The sequence below is a fragment of the Anguilla anguilla genome, chromosome 6 (genome assembly GCF_013347855.1).
Source record: "Anguilla anguilla isolate fAngAng1 chromosome 6, fAngAng1.pri, whole genome shotgun sequence".
Taxonomy (NCBI): Eukaryota; Metazoa; Chordata; class Actinopteri; order Anguilliformes; family Anguillidae; genus Anguilla; species Anguilla anguilla.
Window position 1 is genome coordinate 18439691 of NC_049206.1, and position 24535 is coordinate 18464225.

Below are 24535 nucleotides of genomic sequence, written 5' to 3' on the forward strand. Positions count from 1 at the left end.
AGCTACAAAATTAGATTTATGAGTACTGGCTTCACGGTTTGGACTGAACAAAAACAATAAAGTTCCAGCAGCATTGCTAATTGGACCCTTAATTTAAAAAATAAATGAATAAAGAGAACAAAAACAAAAGGGTTCCAGTAGGTTGCTGCTTGGACCCCTAATTAATAAAAATAAGAATTATGCATTGTTTATATAGTGATTTCCATGGACACAAAAGTGCTTTGAAGTGTAAGGGAATAGCTCACCTTAGCTAGTATCATCAATATGAAGTATCCACCTGGGTGATGCATGGCACCCATTTGCACAAAAACACTCTCCACACATCAGCTGAGGTGGAGAGGGAGTGCTCATTAAATCAGTTGAGCTGGGGGGTTATTCGTTTGCCAGATTGAGAGAGTTTATTTGACAATACAGGGGAAACCAACACTCTTTGTGCGATGGGATTTTTAATGACAACTGTTAGTACCTCAGTGTATGACCCCAAATTAGAAGTTCTTGATTTAAGTGAGAGATGATGTGAGAGCTGCTTTGAACCTGATAACCTCCAAAAAAAATACATCATCTGATTAATGCATGGAAGGGCTAGAGCGTGGGCTTTGTTTGAACAGGATTTCACTAAACTCTCCAAATGATCGGCCATTTCAGAAAAGGAAATCATGTCTGATGCCCCTGATTTCCTTATTTTTACAGGTTTTCTGGAGATTTTTTAGCAAGACTCACTTTAAAAGCTTGTCAAGTAACTGGAGAGACTTAAAATGGATGTGTCAGAGATTGTCAAGGGCTTCATTTGGGACAATCAGACAATAGCAGAACTAATAACCCATGCTTAGCACGTTGTGAAAAAGGGCCCTACTCTAGGCTGTAGGTAGACCACAAGGCCTTGCTTTTCAGGTTCACAATGCACTTGTAAGCCAGAAATTCCCACGATTTATGGATTACTGAGCCACTTTGTATAACCTGAACAGCCCCATTACAAATAACACACAAGACATCCTCAGTCTCCCACCTTAAAATATGTACTTTTTTATTTATGGTTCCTTCTGATCAGTTCCTGTTGTCCTGAGCTATTAAAATGCAGGATACCCAGAAACTCTTTGTGGGCCCATCCTTACCTGCACTGAATTTAAAAAGTCTCCAGACTTGTGATGACCACAGGTAATGCAATTGAATCGTCAATGCCCCGCAGTTTCAGAACAATGACTGGATTTTACAAATGGAAATCCTAGAACTATCTAGTTTTTGTTTTGATTTTTAAATTTTCCCTCATTACTATTGTTTCTTGTTAGTAATAAGCCATATTAAAAGGGCCATGTACTTACTTAATGATATAACTTTTAATATAACAATGACAAAGTAATATCAGCACATAGAAATTCTTATGTAGTGTAGTATCTAAGTACAATAATTGTTTATGTTACAACTATGCTACTACTACACGTTACTGTATGCACTACTTGTTAACAATTAATGTTGGGAATGATCTTTCGGTTGATGTAATTACAAGTTTAGGTGATAAAACCTATTGTTACCATAACTTCAATCTTGATATAACTGACAAGACTACTTCCTACTTCTTATTCAACTAACTGTTGTTAGTTCTAGGGTTGAAAGTCTCTAAAAAAGAGGTGCCCAAATTCTTCTGGATTTGGGTGTTATAGAGCTTGGCTGGAACAAAAGCTTGAACCCACACAAGATTTCTCAGGTAAGAGATAATGCCTCTGTGGCAATTTACAGATTTTTTTAGATAAGTATGGTACTACAACAAATTTATTGTTTTACAAGTGTTGTCTTAAAGCTATATAGTGACCTGCTGGTGCTGATGCTGAAGGACAGATCTACATGTTAACACAGCCAAGGCCCTAATGACACACACAGTTTATTTTCTGTTTGACATGGGAGTTGTGCAGATGAGTTCACATACATAAAAGACAGGCACATTGTGGCTCTCAGCAACAGAGGCAACATAACTACACATCTCCCACTGCATTGTGCGGCTAGCTGCTTGAGTCACAGCACAAGTGTCATAACATCCACAGACTCAGCTCTTCATTCTGAATGATGGGACTCCAGTTCAGAGGTCCCCAAACCTGATTGAGCAAAGCCGCAGTGCCAAGTGGTTTTTGATTTCATCTTAAATATCAATAGCCAATTTAGAGCCAAGAAACCAGATGAGGCGTGTAATCGACTGCTTTTAATAGTTTAGTGAGGTGCAGAGTAACGTCAAAAACCAGCAGACCCAGTGGCTCTCCAGGACCAGGGCTGGAGACCCTTAGCTTGGTCCATGAACCGTCAGGCTATTTTACACTGATAGGGTTCCCAGGAGACCAGGAGATTTGTGAATTTAGCTTGATTACATAAAGTTTTTGGTTGGACTTTTCTGTTTGGCTACTCTGGCCTTGAGCAAGTTAATTAAACTGTATTCCCTAAATGTCCAGCTGTGTAATTGATAATTTGTTGTTAAATGCAAATTCTGCAAGTCCCCAATTACAGTGTCATCTGCCATGCAAATAAAATGCATCCCCTCACCGCCTGTGTCCTGACGTGACTCTGCAGCCAGTTAGTCATCTCGGGGAAACGTGGCTCGTGGAGCCCCCGGAGAAGGAGTCCGCGCCGGGCGGGGTCTGCATCCGATCACATCCAAAGTGATTCCCCAGGCTCTCCATCTTCCGTCGAGCGTTGGACGATGTCCCTTTCCTTTCCCGACCTCAATTAGAAAAATTATGTACTTGGACCCAGGCCAGCCGGCACGAGATTCAATTATTTGGTAAATGTTAATAGACAGAGGCTGCTTCCTCCTCTCAGAGAAATAATATTGACCTTTCTGACGAAGCGGTTCTGCTCTATCAAGAAGCCGGAGCAATTGCAACAAACACGGAAGCGGCTATCATTTGAAATGAAGACCCAACATCTCCAGTGAGTGCCTATTTTCACTGCCGCCTTCCTGACAAAGCAAAATGTTCCCTACCCCACCCCACTCACTGACTTCTGTATACTTCTTTGGTGTAACTTCTCAGCCTCTGACAACAAAACAAAAGAATGTAATGAAAGGTTTAATAAACCAGCAAGGCACTCGTCGAGAGCAAACTGAATATGTGCTACTGCTAAGGTACAACCAAAGAGAGAAGATAATCACTTGGTTAGGGGATGAAAGGACCTATCTGTGGTGCACCCGGTGAAAAGAGGCTGTCTGTAAATACTACATGTAGGTAGCTGTGCTGAAACTGAATGAACTGAATCTACAGTTGCCATCGAAATCTGTCAACAACTTTTTTTAAATTGCTCTGTCCATACACAAATAAATCTGTAAACGTCTACTCATCTCCAAGTGGTGGTAGAGGTAAAATTGGAATAATAAATATGTGTATAATCTGTTAATAAGAGCAAAGTATATCTGACCACATCATCGCTACAACGGGATAGCAGCACAATACCAAGGACCAAGACTACAGCCACAAAACAAACATCTTCCACTGAAAACATAATCCTAAAAAATAATGCTTTAAACATCCCCTTGATGGCTCAGTAAAGATGTCACCTGACATTTCGCTAGTTTTATTAATCCTAGATAAACCAAGCAGACATACTGTTTTGCCCTCTCTTTTCCATAAGAGGGCACTATTTCATCAGGTCCCAAGGAGACACAAACACATTAATAGTCCCAGAACAGCTTCGTCTCATTGTCAAAAAAATCACCCCAGCCCGCCGCTAATTACCGAGACCCTCTAATTGTTGCAATCACATGTAATTTAGTACGATATAAGCTGTTACCTTGCTTTCGACGTCCTACCTATAATCACTGTAATCCTGTGCAAAAAGATCATAACAAATCTGCAAAAAGCTGCATTAAAAAATCTGTCAGTGGAAAGAAGTGTTTTCACACATTCTATTAATGAGAATGAGGTTGTGGGTTATCTAAAGAGAGTGCTAAGGACACGTGGTTGCACGTTTTTAAAGCAGTGTGTAATAATGCCTCACTTGAAATGATTTCAGTTAATGATGATATCGGCTTCTAAATTACTGCCTTGTTTCGAAATGCTAGAGGTGAGGTTTAGACCAAGCTGGAGCTCCTCGGTACATTCTGACTGTAAAGGCCCACTTCTGCAGGTCAGTTACGGGCAGTGCGTTGTACCCATGTCCCTCCTCGTTGCAAATTAATTCAATGCCCTAAACCTCTTTTTTCTTTGAAAGTGTACAATTAGAAAACACAAAAATCTACCTAGTTACAATACAAAATGGAGGGTTTATGATTATGCAGTCAGGAGGATTTCACATTTTAGTATACCTGGCGTAGGCTAAGCCGAGTAAACGGAATAAACTAACGGTAATGGGGACGCGTCTGATCCTTTCCCATCAACACAAGGTAATTCACGGAAAAGGGGCCATTCCGTGTCACAAGCGATGACACGCATCATTAAATAATGCATGAGGAGCTAGCCACGTATGTTTCTTCACCCACCGGTGAAACATGACTCTATCTGTGACTGCACTGTATATACTTGCATTATTTCGCCACCGTGAGTGTTTTAATAAGGAAAAAAGGATTACGCCCAGCCGGGACCTGTAAACGCAATCACAGCTTTGTCAGCGGCAGCCGAAGCCACTGTCACATCAGTCACAAAGAACTCATCATGTGCAACGGGTCCCTATGTGAAAAGGAGAGGCCATTTGACCGTTGCACATGTGGAAAACAGAAAACTCATCAGTAACACGCAAACGCTCACTGGCGTTGGGTCATTTAAAAACCAAAAAACCTCAAATGTTTTATTCTTAGAGTGACACAAAGTCCATGCGTAGAATAAAAATGAACCATCGCATGGTGAAGTGTTACATTATGCCCCTCCATAACTGCTGTCATTAAAGAATAGTGTTAAAGAAATCTGTTCATGTCATCTGCAGGAGCAACATTGCCAACGAATGTGTGGTGGAGCTGTTGTTGCCCAGTGCAAATGAAATAAACTTCTATTATGAGCAGAAAATGTATTTAAAGTACTACATTTGGTTATATGCACGGTGGAATAAGACTTACAACGGTTTAAAGAGAAACTACAAGGATTTTGAAAACTAAAACTGGAATACAAAAAAGGTAGGTCTGTTCTTTGGAGCAAGCGTTTGTGAAGAAGAAAGACAAAACGCCTTTAATACGAAAGTCAATAGCCACATTTTACAAAAGGCTTTCTAGCCTTCTCACAAAAAAGAGCACCTTGGTTTTCTTGAAAATCTTTGGTCATTCTCCAAACTTTGGATATCTTCACAGAAAAAAAGAGCATCTGAAATACATACTCAAGGTGAGGAACATTACATCCGTTTAGTCTTTCTCTGGGAAACAAGGGACGCGGCCTCTCGCTAAATAGGTTCCATTTTCATTAGCGTTAGCGGGTGTTCGTCTCCTGTATGCACGAAGTAAAACTCTATCTCTCTTCAGTCGGCGGTGCTATCTCTGAGAGACCACATGAGAGGGCCTTTGTGGGAAATAAGCCACATTCATCCGCTCCTTTTGTTCCTTCATCTGCGAGCCCGAGTCTGACAATGACCATGAAAACAAATTAACATACCGGCTCGGTGGCAAATGGGAGCTGGCGGAGAACAGTGGATTGAATTCTGACCCTGACCCCTGGTAATTGGCATTGGCAGAGAGACGGCATGGAGGGGCTTTCTTGCCACTCTGTTGTTAGTAAGGCATAATTGCGAAACAACGGAGAGTGCCATTGTGACTGAAATTTTTACAAAGCATTTCGATGGCTGGCGCTTGACTTAATAGTTCTCCCCCTTTCCATCGATAGCTGGGGTGAGCTGATGGGTTAGGGAAACCGAGCCCATTCTTTGTCCTTGTGTTTATTTGCATATTAGTTTTTTTCCGTTTGCTTGCTTCACATTGCTCTGATGCACGTGATGGCATGACAATTTATGGATGCAAGACAAGTCACTGTGGCCATTATGTAGCTCTTATGAAGGTACTATGCATGCATCAGGTCAGCTTGAAGTGTTACCAAATATTGAAATATTGGTCTATATTCTTATAACAAAATAAAGTCATATTTTACATGTTTCTGAAGTGGACCTAGAGAATTACCCCTATACTTGTTCTCTGCCTATGTGTGAACTACAGTATATTTATAATGGTTAACAATTTATCAGTCATTGTGAAATAGGCCTATAAGATAAAGTTAAATTTCTGAAAGAGCAGAATCAGTTACAATGGTAGCATGTGTTGTATCAAAAAATAAATCTGGTTAGCATTACAGTAGCTCAGCATTTTTACCACAGAGTTCCCTATGGCTGCCAACATTTCTGGGGATTTTCAAATATTAACAGGGTTAATATTTAAGTCAAGGTTAAGGGAAAATATAGATTGAATCTAAACAAAACACTACCCCCCACAGGTTTGATGGGCTAACTGTATCGGTTAGAAAAATCGTTGTGCTTGCCTCCTAAACATTGCCACCACAATTGCAATCATCATATGACACATTTCTCTAGATTCCACGCCAGCATATTTCACTGGCGTCTTCCAGAGCACTCAAGCAACTTTTCTGTCTTGTTTTGTCAAGCGTTTGCGCTTTCATTCGCCCCGCTCCCTGAGTTAATCCGTCATTAACTCTGTCACCGTGTTAAGCCTTCTGACAAATTTACTCACAAAGGATGATTTTGCACTATGGCTTCACATTCTCCCTCTATCCCCATTATTCCTTTTGTTGATCCTCACAATTTATAGCCCACCGGTTTTGTGCACTGTCCATCATGTTAGTCCTGTTAACACTGAGGAATATGCATCATCGTTGCCCTGATTACTTCTGCATGTTGAAAAATCTAAACTCTGGATTAAATCAACTTTTGTGCGAGTGCAATCAAGTTTTGAATAACAAATGAATACAATTCTCATTCTTTTTTCCAATGGAAAACCTTTCATCATTCATTCTGTTGAATGCTTCTCTGACCTTGCCAGACTGTTTGTGCAGAATAGACACTTGCATTTAAACATGAGTAAAATTAAAAGGACAATTATTGATTGAATCCAGGCAGCAGTACGTAGCACAGGTCAATGCAAGTGTACATAGGACACTCCAAGGGGAATCAGGTTGGTACCATTGTTGAATTTCCAGGGGCACTCTACCTGTAGTTCAAAATCAAAGCCTCACTGCAGTGATGGGGAGACCGTACAGTAGGTTTTGTACTTTGAATAAAATGTCCTGTGGCCTTTCAGAATGATCCCATGTTGCTTTTTGCAGATAACAGAACTGATTAGCCTGGTGCCCTGGCACAGTTTCATAATGCATCCTTAGCTGACCCTGCTGTTTTAATGAAATGCCCATCTGTCAAACACTCTCAAGGTAGTTACCATGAAATTGGACTGCCTGTGTGTTAATGTGTGACTTCTAAAACATGATGCAATGCATTCGTTTTGTATGGGCTGGACAATAAATACTCTTCACATAGTGTGCATTTGAATGTTCTCCTAGGCCCAGCACATAGATATAAATGTATTATGGTCTTTCTGTCTTTCAAATATCTTACATATGCTATATATTAAGAACTGAAGACGTCTTTGAGAGTACATGGTACGGTATATGTAGATATCCATGAGTTAATACGGTTGATTTTATCAGTGTGTAAATTTATAACATCACAAATGATCTACTTCATATTATGTATATTATATTTTTTTTAATTAATCTTGTTATTTCTTTTAAAAGACACTGTCTCCATTCAGGAACATAGGAAAACATATAGCCTTTCAGGTAAGCATATTTATATAATGCAACCATTAGGTCCCTTATTATTACTACATAAGAGGAGATGAAATAGTTTGTTCTGTGCAAGGACCCACTGTGCTGGTCCATGCACTGCTGCATTTTCACTCGATATTTGTTTTCCAGACCTCAGCCCAGCCAGGCGTTTCAGTTCCCCACCGAGCACAAAGAGAATCCGAAGGTATTTTGCATGCCCGGGACACTGAGCACAGCGACATTTGGCCATCAAAGGCTGCTTAAATTTCCTTGCATTTGGCACGGGCCTTTTTGGAGGGATGAGTGCTTTTGCCCACATGCAGCCTGATCTCCCATGATGCTTCGCTGTTAGTGCTCAGGCATTGCCAAATGGAACCTTTTCCCCTTTTAGCACACGGCAGAGAGGACGTTTCACAAACTGGCCTCCCGATAAGTGACCTGATAAACATTAATGGACGTGATTACTTTAAAAGGAGAGTGGGCTCTCCACCACACGGGATAAGAGTGCCTGCCTGTGAACAGAGACAGAGAGAGAGGGGCAGATGAGGTCATCAAATTAGACCGTGCGGTTCACCCATGAAGCACCTAGCCTGGCTCCTCCATAGAAAAATGCCTTTGTTGAGAGTGTATTTGAAAAAAATTGGCTTGATCTGTGCCATTTTTTGCTTAACTGCAACCTACACAACAACCTGAGTTAGAAGTGTATGGGTAAGCAATCAACAAAATTTTTGCTAATTTTTTATTTTTATTTTTTTACTGAAAAAGTTAAATCCCCAAGTCTTACACATCACCGCTTCTAATTACATACACCTCCCCCCACTGACTTGTGAGTGTCGGGGTCCATTGAAAATGAAATCTTTAGGAGTTTCCAAGGGAGCAGCATAATGAAATAATAGCGACGGAACCAACCAGTATACAATGCTACACGTTTGTCATTTGACAAATTAATGGATGCTTTTTACTCATTAACAGAGCTAGGAGAAATTTTAATTGAGCCTGCTTGTCAGCTGACTGCGGCTCCCCTTTTAATGTTCCCTCACTGATGCTGTGTTTTTCTGACACCACAAGAACCGTCCCTCCCTAGCTTGGAGCTGTGTATGCCTGCAGTGCCCTTCTAACTAATGCTTTTCTTCGCTTGTCAAATGGGTAATAGGTAAAATAGGTTCTCTAGAATGGACTCGCTTACATTTTTTGTTTTTGAAATTTCACCTAAGTTTGTAATGTTTCCCTTCTGAGTGTGCAGATATATCTTATATCTTTTTTGTTAACAGTTGCTTAATAGAGGTGCAGGTCATTTTTACAGTGTGGTAAAACCGTCAACACTGGAGCATCACAGAAAATTGGGAACCAACTGCAAAATTGTGCGTAATCTGAAACTGAATTATCAAGGGAGAGTTGCACGTAATTACTTTACATATAGTCACGTAAGCCATTTCAAAAAAGTATTTTGAGAGCCTGTCAAAGGAAAATAATTTGTGTGTTTTTACAAAAAATAAAACAAAATTGAACAATCTTTGTATGCCTCAGACTATGGGAAAGAGTTAAATACACATTATCCCGTATATAAACTGATATAATGTCTATCAGTCGAATATGGGTAGAAATGTGAATGCACATGTACGTTGAAAAGGATGCAAAAAATACGAGTCCCCCTCTTTTAAATAAATAATTCAATTATTTGTGCTGTATGACTTTGAGACCTGGGAATCTGAAGATACACTTTCCCACATCCAGAGAAGAAAATTCAATTTACAAACACTGTTATGTGCTATATATCTTAATAAGAGCATGCACTACTGGAGGCCAGGCTTGACCCAGATCTAGACATGCTATCCAGACAGTAGGCATTCATAGTCTAAATGGGCTAAATGACCTGTTGCAATCATCAAATATTCTTTTAAAAAAGAATAATAAAAAGCTTTTAAAAGAATTAAAAAAAGAAAAGAAAAGAAAAAAAGTTTATCATTTAAAACCGGAAAAGGAATTTTTTTTTTTACCCAGACTTCACATTCTAGGACAAATCAGTGACTGCTTTGCTCACAGTTGGGAGAATTTGGCAGAACTCTTAAAACGTTCTCAAAGACCACACACAGAGAGCATTTCAATGAATGTTATTCCATAATAGAGAAATGGAAGGAACAGATCTATTTGATGATTGCTTTGTAATCCCAATTCAATTTTTATAATCCCAACACCGCCCCCCTCCCCCCACCCTGAGTAATTATTCTGTTAGTTTGAAGTAAATTTAGTCAATCTAGTATGATGTGACTCGTTAGCTTTTAAACCCAAACAACATATATACCCAGCAGCAGCTGGAAATCAGATCAATAGAATAGATACTGTAATATGATGTAATTGTGTTACACTGATCTTTTAAAGACAGAGGGAAAATTGTGGTTAACTGATGTACTGAAGGTTCTCATTAACAGCGTAGCAACAGTGCAACAGTGGCTGCACATTACACAAGGACGAAAAGGGCTTTTACTACGCAAGCTTTCAGTGAACATAGATTTCAGTGGACTGTGGCTTTTTTCCCTTTTATTCTTTGTGAGGTGTCAAAGTGTTGCTTATTTTTGATGTGGCTTATTGTGTCTGCCATTCTCAGCTGAAGGTTTTTGTTGTTAGTCCTGTTAGTTTTGTTGTTTTCTAAATTGTTCTGCTTTTGTATTTTTCCCTCCTATTTATGTACATTTCAATGACCAATAAGCAACATTTACAGCATTAAATCACAAGCGTATATCCTCTTAATTTCATTGATAAAGGTAGCCCCCGGCAGTGTAATATAATGTTGAGGGAACTGGAATTGTAACTCAAGGATGTCAGGCTTGTATTCCCGGTAGGAAACCGCCATTGTACCCTTGCGTAAGGTACTAAATTGCCTTAGAACGCATACCCAGCTGCATACATGGATACTACATAAAAATGTTTTCATCTTTTTCAGGAGACATTTTCAGACAACCCCTAATACTATTGAATCAACTAAACCAGTTTTTTTTACATGTACAGCATAAAAATATCCGCATCATCCTCATGTCAGCTGTTTCTGGCATCCCTTCCTCTCTACACCCCACCTTTCCTCACAAGTAAAATTATAGTTTTCTCGCTTTTTCATTTCATTATGTCCATTGATGGGGTCAGTAACCATGGACCATGGAATACCATTCCAAGACCAAATGTATAGATGTTTCAAATGCAATGCACGGTATGCCTAAATAAATCCTTCAACACACCTTTTTCTATGCAGAGGTTTTCAATTATGTTCTAAAATTGTGTGAGGTCTGCCTCATTATTGTCCAAAGGATTAGTACTAGCAAGTACACTGGGGTAAAAACATAATGTGCATAAACACTCAATACACTGTTAGGCAGTTTACATGACAAATCACCTGTAAGCTATGCAACCAAACAATGGCTTAATAATAGGACGGAGGGCAGAGACAGGTGTGGCTGATACCCTAGACCTGTTGGTTTAATCTGTAGGCAAAATGTAACAGATCCCCCTTTCAAGCCAGGCACCATCGGTGCTGGCCTCATATAAAAAAAAATAAATGGCCACATGACTTGCCCAAAGATTGTATCTCTTTTTGATCTTATCTGTGCTTGATTTTATTTATTTTATTTTATTCTAGTTATTATTATTACATACTATGTTGGTTTTACTGTTGCTATATTCTGTGATCTTTTATTATACTTATTGTGTCTTAAATGTTTTTGTAATCTCGGCTACATTGAAAATGAGGGCTTGTACCTCCCAGAATTAAATAAAGGTTATGATGATGATGAAAGCACCCATCTAATGTGGTTAAATAAGGCATTGACTCTTATAAGAGTTATCACCGTCTCAAAAAATCCAAGCAAATAGTTTCTTAGCAAAGTCATTTGCTTAGACCTTATACTCAGTAATCCTGCTTTCTGAAATATCCCCCTGGACATTTAGTTAGCGATCGGACGTAACACGAAATCGCGTGTGGAATAAGTAATATTAGCAGGCCATAGTTCTATCATAGCTAGCTAATAAACATTTATAGTGAATTACTTTTTAAGTTATTCGTGGCCTTTTCAAAGTTGTTAGCAATTTAGTGAAGTTGGCTACATGTAACGTTAGCTAGAGATTATGCGTGCATGCTGTATCAAATCAATTTGTAGCCTTTTCAAAGTAGGTAGCAATTTAGTGAAGTTCGCTACATGTAACGTTAGCTAGAGAATATGCGTGCATGATGTATCAAATCAATTTCCCCTGACTGAAATAAATGCGGACTAATTACCGAGCTGCAATCATAAACAGTAACAGCAGTCCCATAGGGGAGACATCTTGGTATAACAACAGCATCCGATACAAAAGCTACCCAACCTCGGCATCTAGCTGCGTAAACTAACTTGCTGAAAGTAACGTCACTTACAAGTCCAACAGAAAACAGGCCAACTCCGTGTCGCTTTTCATTCCCTTGGCAAACTTCAGCTGACGCCACCGAAGAAAAGTAATTCCAAGGTTGAATTTAGGTTTTGAAGGAGCTCTGTCAGCTTATCTTTTTGCTTCACTGTATTTAGGCTTCTTCGCATCTACCATTGCAGCAAACTAGCAACAAGTGCTTTGTTGTAATCTGATACCAAACCGATACCAAACCATTACCAAACCCATAGGCTTTGTAGTCACAGCCACCCCTCCCCACACAGAAAAGTGCGCCACGCCCAGAAACATACCGAACACATTTTAGAATAACAAATACAGGTAAAATGTGCACAAATTCAGCAAAACCATGTAAAGACATAGTTTGCCAGTGTATATGCCTGATCATGGTTATTTTTATTATATTTTCAAGTAAAAAAAAAAAAAAAAACCTGCTTAATCTGCCTTTAAATCTTGGTTTTGGTTACAGATCCTTTTAATGAATTACAATTGTGATCATGTCATGTGAACGGTGAACCTGTGTGTTTGGTCAGTTTCAAAGACTTTGGTTACAATCTCTCCAAATAGACAAACAAATATCACGGACACTGTTTTGTGATGATTGTAATAGAGAACAACTATGACTACAATCCATGAGCCAAACATCTGGAAAACAATTTGGGGCAAACCAGTGCAAAGATGCATATCATTCTGGGTATAATGTTTCTGACCTCTGGCAGTCTTTGGAGTCACTGGCTAAATTGAGACAAACTTTTTGCATGTGGGAGAGGTAATTAGATGTGTGAATGGCACTGGGCTCTGTTAGAAGGCCTCAACATTTACAAAAACAAGTGACTCAGTTTTGTGTTGTCGGCCCACAGTGGCAAAAACACACACAATTATAAAAAATATATATAACATGGTTCAGCCATGTGCATAAATTCACTGTAGATCTTGGATAAAAATAATTCTCAGTGCAGACAAGAGCATCACCAAGCAACAAAACAGAATCAAGTATAGCGTACAGCAATGGAAGAACTGGGGGAAGGGTACCTAATAAGATACTATACTTCTTAAGGAGGATACTTCCTTACTTGTGAACAGAAGGTTTTAGACTCAATTCCAAAGTTGAAATGGACCACTCCTGAGAATTTCAGCTTACTCCTATCAGTCATATTCTTAGGGCAATGAGTGGTGAAAGCCATTACGCTCATCAATTCAAAGATGCCAGAAGGAGCTACATAGCCAACTACACCATGGGACCATAAACCCAGATTCGCCTCTTTCTCATGCCACTATTAGGACTTCCTGATCTTCAACCACATTTACTGTTTGGTGCTGGTTTTTTATATTTAATGTTTAGTATGGCCTCTTACTCTGGCTAATGTATGTGTGAAAAAAATCTTTAACTCAGTATTGCTGTTTTATTGTTCCTTTAAAATCTGTACTGTTGTATTGTATACCCTTAATGGGTGTGTTATATTGTAAGTCACACTGGAGAAGAGCATCCACAAAATAACTAAATGAAAATGTAAATGCAGGCAAAATAGATGATGCCGATAAAGCTGGCAATGCATTTCTGGACAGATCTTTAGTCTCAGCAAGCTGTTAGCATTGCTAATTTATGGAGGTGGACAGCGAGTTAAACTCAGGTTGCTCTGCAGCTCATTCCTCTGGGAGATCAGATTGCAGAGGGCGACCTCACCTCATGTTCTGATGTCATTCCCCCGGTAACAAAGGCCTCCAGGGGAGTTAAGTCCTTCCCTTGCACCATTTTGCCAATAATTATCTCATTAGGTAAATCACCACGAGGAAATGATATACACGATTACCAATTAGCCATCACTTTTATAATGTAGCATCACCTGACCTTTGAAGGTCTGAAATACTGCAGAATCTAAATTCTGCCATCAAGGTACCTCTAAAGCATATCAAGCAAAAGAATTAGAAATTTGTGGTTGGTAATGAATACATTTCCCTGATAATGACTTCTTTTTTTTAGGGAAGCTTAGAATTATTGGTTAACTAGCTAATTTCTGAAGGGACAAGAAGGCCCAATGCATATTCAGTATTTAAATGTGCAAGTTGGCTTTTCATTTCTGAAGACAGAGGTTCTCTTGATTTGTTGACTACATATTGAATAGTTTATACACACAGCCTATACAAAAAAATAAGCAGGACTGGTATTGTTAAATAAAATCAATGACCCTGACATGACCCATACAGTGTGGGTGGTGGGGCGGTATAAAGGCTGCAAATATGGATTGGAGGCCATTACAGATTACACAGTACATTTTCTGTATTTCTTCTTTGAAAATGAAGGCTGCAAAGGCAGTCGTTTGAAAGAATATGGGAGCAATGCCAGACCTGATGGTAATTTAGAGGAAGAGCAAAGAAAAACACATTTGCTTTCTCTCAGTCAGAGGAGTCAGTGGACCGGAGTGATCGCATTCTCAGATATGAATAGATTTCTCATGCTCAGCCACTCAGAATGTTCCATCTCCCGGAGTGTGAAGCCTGCTCCTGGTAACAGCATTCACAGGACCGCTGGCACTCCATGCACTTAACCAGAGTATGCATGCATCAGGAGCAAATAAAGTCAATGGAATTAAGCCAGCTGCATGCGGGCACTACCTGGTAATCCCATCTAGATAACAGCATGTTCTATGTATTGTACTGGATGGATAATGTTATGAAAGGTTCAATCATCAAGTGTTTTATTTTTGGTGGAATTAGATTCAATTTCAACATGAAAAACATTCACGAGCTTGCATATTAATGGCATATGTATGAAGATTGTTCAATTAGATTTTGGTTAGGACAAATTAGATTATTTCATGCATTTTGTGCAATAACTTTCAATAGATTTATATGAAAAAGATAAACCCTCACATTTTAACCTTCTTTCATAGTACCTGAAATTCTATTTCACACATAATAATTGCATAGATACATTCACACGCCATGTTTGAAAACAAACAAAAATTTATCATGCAGAACCACATTCAAGTGATAGCAGTATTTGCAAATTAGCTCTGGCATCTGAACATGAGCTCTTCAGAAATAGGTGGGGCTTATGAAAGAACCATGGCAACCATACTGAAAAATGTTGAGGTTTTATGCACACAAGTGGAAATGTTTCTCTGTCATTGTTTTTCTCAAACACAGTCGTCCGCACCTGACAGAAGCAGTGCGGCGGCAATTCTTTTGTTGTTGTCTTTTTATTTTTTGTTTATGCGTCAAGATGGGCCAGAATATGTAGGATATCTGGAGAAATCAAAGCAATGACAACAAATGTGAAGACAAGATGAAATGAACCGTGACAAAGAAACCGTGATATAACATCATCTCTAGGATTGACACAGTGGCTACGGGGGCCTTGGGAAAATCAGCCGGGAGTCTCACTTTGCCCTTGCAGCTCTGCGTCCGAACTCAGTGAGAGACAGACGTTAATTGTTTCTTGTCTGACAAAAGAGCGCAGACAGGTTATCTTCCTGTACAAAAAGATGTCCACATGCCCAACCTCCCACGTGAATAATTGAAACAACTTTAGCTCGGCAATCATTTGCATATAGATAAAAGTCAATTTAATCTTGAATTTTCTATTTTGTGAAGTCATCTCTAAGATTCTGCTTTAATCTGTCATGAGCTTCTTCTTGGGTTGTCCCAGCATTCTGCACACCAGTGTCACAGACAGAAGGGGCATTGCAAATTGTGCATATCTGTCAGTCTCACATCTCCAGTCTACCATGGGACAGCGGTTCATCAAACAAGTGCCACCAAAATGGGTGGCACACAGTGCTGCTCCTGTGCAGATGGGAAACAGAGTTCCAGGGGTGTATGGCAAGGGGTGGTGTCCAGAACTACAAATGGGACTTAAATTATATGCAGTATAACCTTATATTAAGCCTATGTAATTTGTTTATTTAACAGTGAATCTTCCATTTAAATATCAGGCTTTCATTCGCATTCTAGTTAGATAAAAAAAAGTCCAAAACCACCACCTTCCAAACCATCATTCAACCTGAAGCATACAGAAGAAGACAGGCAGGTGTACCATGCAGGAACAACCCAGATGGAAACTAGCCAGCACAAGAAAAAGAGACATTATAATAATCAGGACACGATACAACCAGGTTAGAAATGGCATAGACAGGTTTATGCACAGCGCACCTAGAATTCGTTGGGTCTCATTCACGAAACGTGTACAATCACATTTGATCGTAAACTGTGTTTAAGAACGTTTCCAAGAACATTTCAGCATTCATAATTTTTTTTTTTCTTATCTTTATTTATTCATAGCTGTTTCCTTAAGCTAATCACATGAACATGATGGAATCTGGAAACTGTCAGCATTCATTTTTAAAAACAAAAGTAAGAATAATTTAAGAAATGTTTTGTGAATGAGGTCCATTGAGTTTATGCTGTACATTTACCTTAATAAATGGTCCCAAATACAGGACACGTCAAGAAAACCACAGCACCCCCCTCAACATTAAAAGGGCAGGTGATGACCCAGGACTTCAGATGGGGAGCTGACATGCCTGTACGCTACAAGTACTCATCATGCACTGGTAAAATTCAGGTAAAATCCCTTTTTGAAAGGGAGAATTACCTGGTGGCTACTGCCAGTATGGATTAAGAGTAACTTTTTGGTTTGCATTGAAAGTTTAATTAATTGTATTAGTGGAGATCAAAAGCTGTCATATAGTAATCATAACAGCAATTATCAAAACTCGAATCAAAATCTTTTACAGTGGGACAGCAGTCTTAGCTCATATGTGCTCCCCATAAAATTTCTAACTTCGATTCATTAAGAATTAAGAAGAAAAGAGGAGGAAATGTACAAACAAGAAAAAGACCTGACCTTCACCCCATTTGTTCTGTGATACATACATGATAATGAAATATGGTAGCTGACATAGGAGGATTGAATAATTCAGCTCTTGTACAACATCTAATACTAGAAGCAATTTGACAAAGTAAAGACTGCTGAATGAGTAACCTTGTGGCAGATTAATTTTTAATATTCCTTGGGATATTACCTTGAATATTATGACCTGGTCAGAAGCAAAGGGCAATAAACCAATGTCTTGCTTAATTTGAAATCTGGTTTGAAATATTAGCTTAAAAAGATATTACTCTCAGATTTGTTCATTAGAAAAACTGTAGTAAATCTATGAAAATATATTAGATAGCAACACCATTTAATGTCATGGTCTTAAAACACTGTTTTGGATGATAAGTACAACGTGCAAACTTTTCTGCTTTTCTGGGTCCAGACTGGTTTGCAGTATGGTCTTAACTAGTTTCTGGTGATGGCAATGACATACCTGCTGAAAAGGGGTGGCCTATCTGGTTTAAGCTGTGTTTTCGACACGTCTAGTTGGTCAACCAGCTGTTCAACAGCTGACCAGCCTATATAGTCAGCTGTTGACCACCAGCTTACTCAACCAGCTTTGTCCAGCTAGAGACCAGCTAGATTGAACACACAGCTTAAAGCAAAGCATAATTTGACTGGGGAGGGGTTTCATAGGGATGGAGTGTCTGAATTTTCTCTCGCTCCAGTATTGCTCATTTGTAAGCGTTGCTCATGAGCAGGCAAAAAAACATGGTCGAGTAGGCCTATGCAGCTTCCCCATTGCTCAACTCTTATCCCATAACAAGCAATTAGCCAAATTTGCTTGGCAGTTTGTTACATTTTTTCACAAGGAGACTGATAAATATGTGCACAGTAGAAGTACATTCAAAAGAAAGGAATGAAGAGAGAGAATGTGGAGAGAATGGTCCCATTCCCATATCTTCACAATTTTCATGTCTAGTTCATGTAGCTCCAGGGGTGTAACAAACTCCAGTCGTGGAGAGCCGCAATGTCCACAGGTATTTGTGTTTTCATTTAATCAGCATCCAATTAAGGCCTTGAATATAAAGTGTGTGCACTCTTCAGCCAAACAGAGATTTAAATGAATTACTTGTGCAGAAACACGCCAAACACTTGTATATACCACGGCCCTCCAGGAATGGAGTTTGACACCCCTGCATAAGCCAACCTCAAATCTCATTGAAATTTGTATTCCTCAAAGTCAGTTCAAAGCCTCCCCAGTAAATTGTTTCATTGTAACTGGAGCCTATTAGTTTTATTGATTACCTATTTCAAGGCTACCTATCATAAAAAGTAAACTTAAATAACAAATGCGATAGACTGGCTCTTTTAAAAACAAAGCATGTCCATATATTGGCTACTGCATAGTCTAGGCTGCTTGTGTTTCCTTTTTTGTTTGATTTGCATAAATTTAACAAACAAGCATTACATAAATAAAATACTATTTGTGCCACTGCCTACTAGCCTATAAGGAAATCTTGTTCCTCAAAAGAATAGGCCTATATTAGGCCTACAGCCCGCTGTGGCTTGTTTTGTTTCTGCATTTAATTTTCAAATCATATGTAGCCCAATAATGGGCTCTGACTTATGTTTATTATAGAAATGTCACTGTTGTATAAATTGTTTATTATTATTATTATTATTATTATTATTATTGGTATTAGTCTAGGCCACTACCGAATAAATGTAGAAAATATCTTCACGATTAGAAAAAAAAAGAAAAGAAAAACAGGGTGAAATTTGACTGATAACTTTCTGTGAGTGGAGTCGAGCTGGGAAAGGACGTGGAGCGAGGAGGAAAGCGCAAACATATGCTCATGAAAAGGGAACAAAATTTCCAACCACTCCACTCCACTCACATGCTCTGGCTTAAGCAATCTTAAACCAGCTCAGAATCCCAGCTGGTCTTAGCTGGAATATTCAGCAAGGAAAACTCCCTTTCTTCACTTAATGATCTTACAATTTTCCATTCCCAGAACCCACAGAAAGGCAGATTTCTCAGGTTTCGTGGTTGTCCTTTAAGCATCCTTCAAGTTACACTGCAGCAGAAATGGTCTTAAAATGTTACTCAGCTTTACTGTCCCACTTGAACAAATAATTGTAAATGGCCATGTTAACTGTGATGAAAGTAAGCAATGTTCAAAGAATCTGGCCTTTAATAATGAAATTCAGAACATCATTTCACTATTCAGAATATTAATCCAACATCCTTCACAATGTATTTTTATGACTAAATGATAACCATCAGGTGGTGTTACCAGTAAGTCACATACAATATGCCTGGAATAATTTTTTTTCTGTGATTACGACAAAACCTGTTCGGAACAACAAATGGGAATTTATTTGGGGAATGTTATTAGACTAATATATTGATTACTGTGTAAAGTCTCTAGTAACTAACTTTAATAAAATGAATTATATTAGTATCAGTTTCCTTTAGCACGATATTCGAAATAAAAGAAAGCGTGTTATTGCACAGTGCCCTGGGTGCTGTAATATTTGTTTACAGATAACATTCAGCCATTCTGTTCTGCACATGCTAACCAACGTGCAGATAAGGACATTCGGAAATCACTAAATTGGGCCTTTAACAAAACGCCGCTTCCCAACAAAACATATTTATTTTTTCGATGGATTCCCAGGCACAAAATGTCCCTATGGCTTTCATTTCCTCAAAACACAACCTTGAAGGCCTAGCCAATTACAAAACGCTCGGCATTGAAGCTTACAGACATATTTAAATATGTGTCCCTGACTGTCTCGGCAGCAGAGCATTTGCTAGGTAATGAGCATTTGCTCTAAGAGCATCTCCTACATCCAAATCCATAATCATACATGGTGGTGCATTCGAGCCCGCATTAACCAGCATCAATAAGCCTAAAAATTCTGATCTTTTTTAGAAAGTCAGTAACACGGGCAGGCTGGATACAGTGTTGTCCTGCTGGAAGTTTGTCGCTTGTTGATGAAGCCATATGAAGTGCACAGCAGAGAACCAAGAAATCTGTATTGTAACAGTATTCAGCCATGTCACACAAGAGCCACGTAATCTTTCTTTTCTCTTTAATTTGTAATTTTCACATTTTTCCTCTGCGGTTACCACCATGACACCCACACAAATCTTGAATTTTCAAGTTTTGCCTCTCCAGTTACCGCCATGCCACCTACACTTGCACACGAGCACGACGAGTGTGGAGTGCGATCTCTCGATCTCGGGAGAAGTGTTGCAGCTCGCAGTCTCACAGATAGTGGCCTATCAGCAATTGGCTGCCTTTCGCTGCAGGGTTATAGTTAATGTTATTCTATGCACCACTCTAGTACCAACGGGTCACACAGTATCTTTCGAAGTGGGGTAAACCCAGATTTTTATTTTCTTTTAAAGATTTGTTTCATTGTACTTTCAAAAATGTTGTATTGAAAACTTCACTTTCATCTATCATAGAACATTTACATCCCAACAAAAAACGTTTTCAGTGTACAAAAATTCCACTTTACTCATGCACATAAAGCACTTTCTATAGGTATTTAATCAAAACTAGCAATATCTAGGCGTGCCATTAAAAGTATTGATATCAAAATGAGGCCAAGTTACAACAAACAATATTGGCTATCTTAGCTCACACAAAGTAAACTGGCTTTATTCCAAAGTAGTGCTATCCAACGTTTCCTAAATTATTTCATGTAACTTGACCCTGTGTTTTTTCTACGTAGTCTGAATCCATTCATGGACTTAACTTTAAACATATTGATTAAAATTTGTGTCTACAAGCACAGAATGAGAAACTATATAAATGGATATTAAGTGGAAGTACATTTACGTGTATTCTTCAAGCAATGATGCTTTAAACAATGGCATAATCCTCAAGACACAATGCTAACTGCAAAATTCCACTCACTTTTTAGTTCCAAGCCTTTGCTAAATTAAGCCTTACTCAGCACAAACTTTAATCAGATTTTTTTTTCTTTTTTTGTAATTATTGTAGCCTGTACACTGTAACTGTGCTGTGGAATAGATATCTCATGATAATGGGACATCTTCCCTAAAACATTTCATCAAAATCTTCGAGTGTTGATTTGGATCAAATCCATGTTCTGACTTGGGAGTAGTTTTACTTCATAAAAACAGACAGAAGTTGCATGAGTTATGCAGTAAAATTTCATCTACCAAATAAATCCATTCACACAGGGACTAAATCATCTTCATTATATTTGCCAATGAAAGAAAAAAACTGTGACAGAATATATTGCTTTAACGAGAATGGCATTACCACTGTATAAAGCTGTTATACGTTATGTTTTTAGGTTGTCAATGAGCTATTGTTTTATCGTATGACGCCTTCATGCTCTTATTAACTAGTCTTACCTTCTGTGCTTTTCATTAGAAATGTCATAAGAAACTGAGGCTAAAGGTTTCAGTATCTGCAGTCACAAAGCAATGTGCCTGATCATAAATCCTTAACATAGTAACTGTAGTTAGCCATGTTAAGAACTGTGTTATGTTGAATTATGCTTTATGAAATACAACCACAAACTTCAAGGACTTACCTGCTATGTGAGCAATTGACCGCAACCATTGTCTGTGCACATTCATGCTGTTAGAGGTAAGCACAGTCAAAGGTAAACAATGACACAGCCAAAAGCACAGAAGGTAAGACTAGTTAATAAGAGCATGTCATAGGATAAAACAAAAGCTCATTGACAACATAAAAACACAAAAATAGGTTAACAAACTTTTATGCAGTCAATTCTTAATTTTGAGAAAGCAATACGCATTTGGAAAGCATCTGTCAATTGTTCTAATTAGTATTTCAGGTGTTATGGTAATAGTGTTCCGTGGCATTTGTCATTAAATAATGAAAGACATAAATATTCAGTCAATACAAATGTGTTTTTAATATTAAATGAAGCACTGCTACTGTAAATGAACATAACTAGTCTAACAACGGCTCAAGTATTCTTTTTTTAAAAGCAGTGCAATCCAGATGTTGGTGAAGGAGCTGCAGGAATTACCCAGTAATAGGTAATGTAGTGATTAAAATCCATAGGAAAGAGCAATTTTTAAATGCACTGCATGTAATAAGACACTTGGACTCCTTTAATATTTTCATCTCAGAACATTTAATATTCTTAGAAGGCGCAATCTGTTGCCATGTAATGATCTTGTTCTTTTTCCTTTTTATCATAATCAACAAGCTAATGAAAGCCATTAGAATTTTGTGCATTCCTTTTGCGTAGCCTATCCAGTACAATCACATGAAACAATTGTCTGTTCTTCAACTTGGCAGTTAAAAGAAAGGATCTTTACGGTGAGGAAAAATGTTGCCTGCTTAAATAGAATGAAAGTTCACCCAAGTAAATCCACTGCAGCTCTGAAAAATGGCCGGGTCTACACTGCAAACTTCTGAAAAGAAAAACCGAAAGGACAAATCCATACCAAAGGAGAGCGGTCTCTGGTGAGGCTGATTAGAGTGCATTAAAAACCATCTTCACTTGACAGGCTTGTCAAAGAGGAACGCTGCTAAGTGATTGCTGTCAAATCACAAAAAGGCATGAGTGAAACACTTCATGTTTTATGTTTTCAAAGTTCAGTTGACAGTAGCACCATTTCTGGCCATACACGTTGAAAATCTAGAAACACTTTTTTCCCCATGAACAATTAAGGCCATGAAAATGTGTTAATTTCATGGTTAAGTGGACTGTTCTTAAGTTCAGGAGCAGCACATTGTACACCATGTGCTAGAAAAGACTGTTTCACGATCGTTTCACAGTAGTTATTAAAGCTGTGCTAAAAAGCACCCTTCTCATTTGCCGTTAATAAAACAAACCTCTATGAATACAATGTCAGAATAAAATCATCCAAGACGGATGCTGTTCTTATAAGTGGGTTGACCTTTACATTAATACAGATTGAAACATTAACTTCCGTCCAAATGGCTTATGTAGATTACGGTAAGTACATTTTCCCATTTTAACTAATGTACATTTGTACATTAAAAACATTAAGCTCCCAGGTTTGAAGCATCTGTGAACCTGTTCAGTGTTCAGCAGCAACGTTGGCCACTGTTTACAAATGTAAAAGCATTTGAGCACTAACAAAAAAAAAAGCATACCAGGCAAGCCTAAAGAGAATTAGTTGCAAAAATAGGTTACGGAGACTTATCTTGCACGTAATCCTAGCAACATCAGGGTTAACCCCCACAATCGAATTTCATCCTCCCAGAAGAGGGGGAAAAATGTAGTCCATGTAATAGGATATTCCATTGCAACGTCAAATTTCAACCGTTTAGAATCGGTGCATTTTTCAGAGCTAGGATTAGGTAGCGGTCGGTCTCCACAGAAAAAAAAAAAAGAAAGATGGTTTTGCAAGAGAAAAGCATGAGACCTTTGAAGACTGATTAGTGCTCACGACCAGAGACACGGCAATGTTGGGCTCCACAGCGGGAAAGTTGGTGTGAAGCAGAGACCAAAGCACGGGGTGGGAAAACAACCCTTCGTTAAAAAAAGGGCTCAGCTCGTTTTCGCCCGTTTCTCGACCGGTCGCACGCGGCTCCGAAACTTTTCCCACCCCGCGGGAGGAAAGGATGTCAGAAGCAAAGTGAGGTGAAGAACAAGAGAAAAAGAGAGAGAGGCAGAATAGAGACAGAGAAGAGATGAATACAGAGCTAGAGAAGTGTTTATTGAGCATGCTACAGAGGTAAAGCAGCGTACAAGCAAGAGAGAAAAACAAACAAGACCGCCAAACCTCCCCGCTTGTTAGAAAAATGAACTTTTAATTGTTCTGCTTCCAAACTATACTGAATTTTACAGTTCTAAAGATGTAAAAACTCAATGGATGTAGAAAACATACTTTTTGTCCCTGACATAAACCACAGAATTTTTTTTGTACATTTTTTTATTTTTCACCTTTTTGAGAGATTTCTTTCTTGAAGTAATAATGATGGATACAGTTGAGGTTATGGCGAAACTCTTTGAAAAAGAATCCCGTTCAAAGACTCACATTCCGTACTCTTTCCTTTTTTCTTTTAAATACAAAATTTTTTTTCCCAGAGGTTCAATATAACTGAATTATACAATGCAATGTAAATTAAGACTAAAGGCACATAAACTTTGGTCCCAACAGGTAGTCCCTCTTCAGTTGACAGCCAGATGATGACTTTACCTTAGCCAGAATGCAATGCTCAACTCACTTCCATTAGCTCTGTATAATGCATGCAACAGTGGTTTGTTCTGGAACTAACTAGACCTGTCAGCACATGCTCAAAACTCCACAGCCACTGTCAATCCTTAGAAAAAAGAAATGGCAAAATAAAGAAATGCACGTATGCAAGTAAGGTCGATCGACATCTATGAAGCATATTCGGATGTTGTGTGAAACACTTACACTTAACTCCTAAGCTTTGTGGCATGAAACTGACAGAACAAAAAAAGTTAATGTTTAACTTAATGGATTTCAATTAGAGAAAGCTTTATCTTTGGTTGTCTGGATAAAGCAAGTGAACAGCTTAAAAGAAATAGCGTGGTTCCTTCACAAAAAAAAAAACTCCTC

At 38.6% G+C, this 24535-nt stretch overlaps 1 protein-coding gene and 1 long non-coding RNA gene across 2 annotated transcripts in view; both read right to left on the bottom strand.

Moving 5' to 3' along the window:
- Positions 1–1858: 1858 nt before the first annotated feature.
- LOC118230561 lies at positions 1859–12372 on the bottom strand. The gene is made up of 2 exons (XR_004765877.1): positions 12124–12372; positions 1859–2704 (listed from the first exon to the last, which is right to left on the bottom strand). It is a non-coding gene; the product is annotated as an uncharacterized LOC118230561 (long non-coding RNA).
- An 11272-nt stretch (positions 12373–23644) lies between these two features.
- Positions 23645–24535, bottom strand: part of LOC118230104 (polypyrimidine tract-binding protein 2-like) — a 14522-nt gene continuing 13631 nt past the window's right edge. Inside the window, exon 14 of the mRNA XM_035422871.1 lies at positions 23645–24535. This exon is cut by the window's right edge and continues 703 nt beyond it. The gene's annotated coding sequence lies outside the window, so the exon portion shown is untranslated.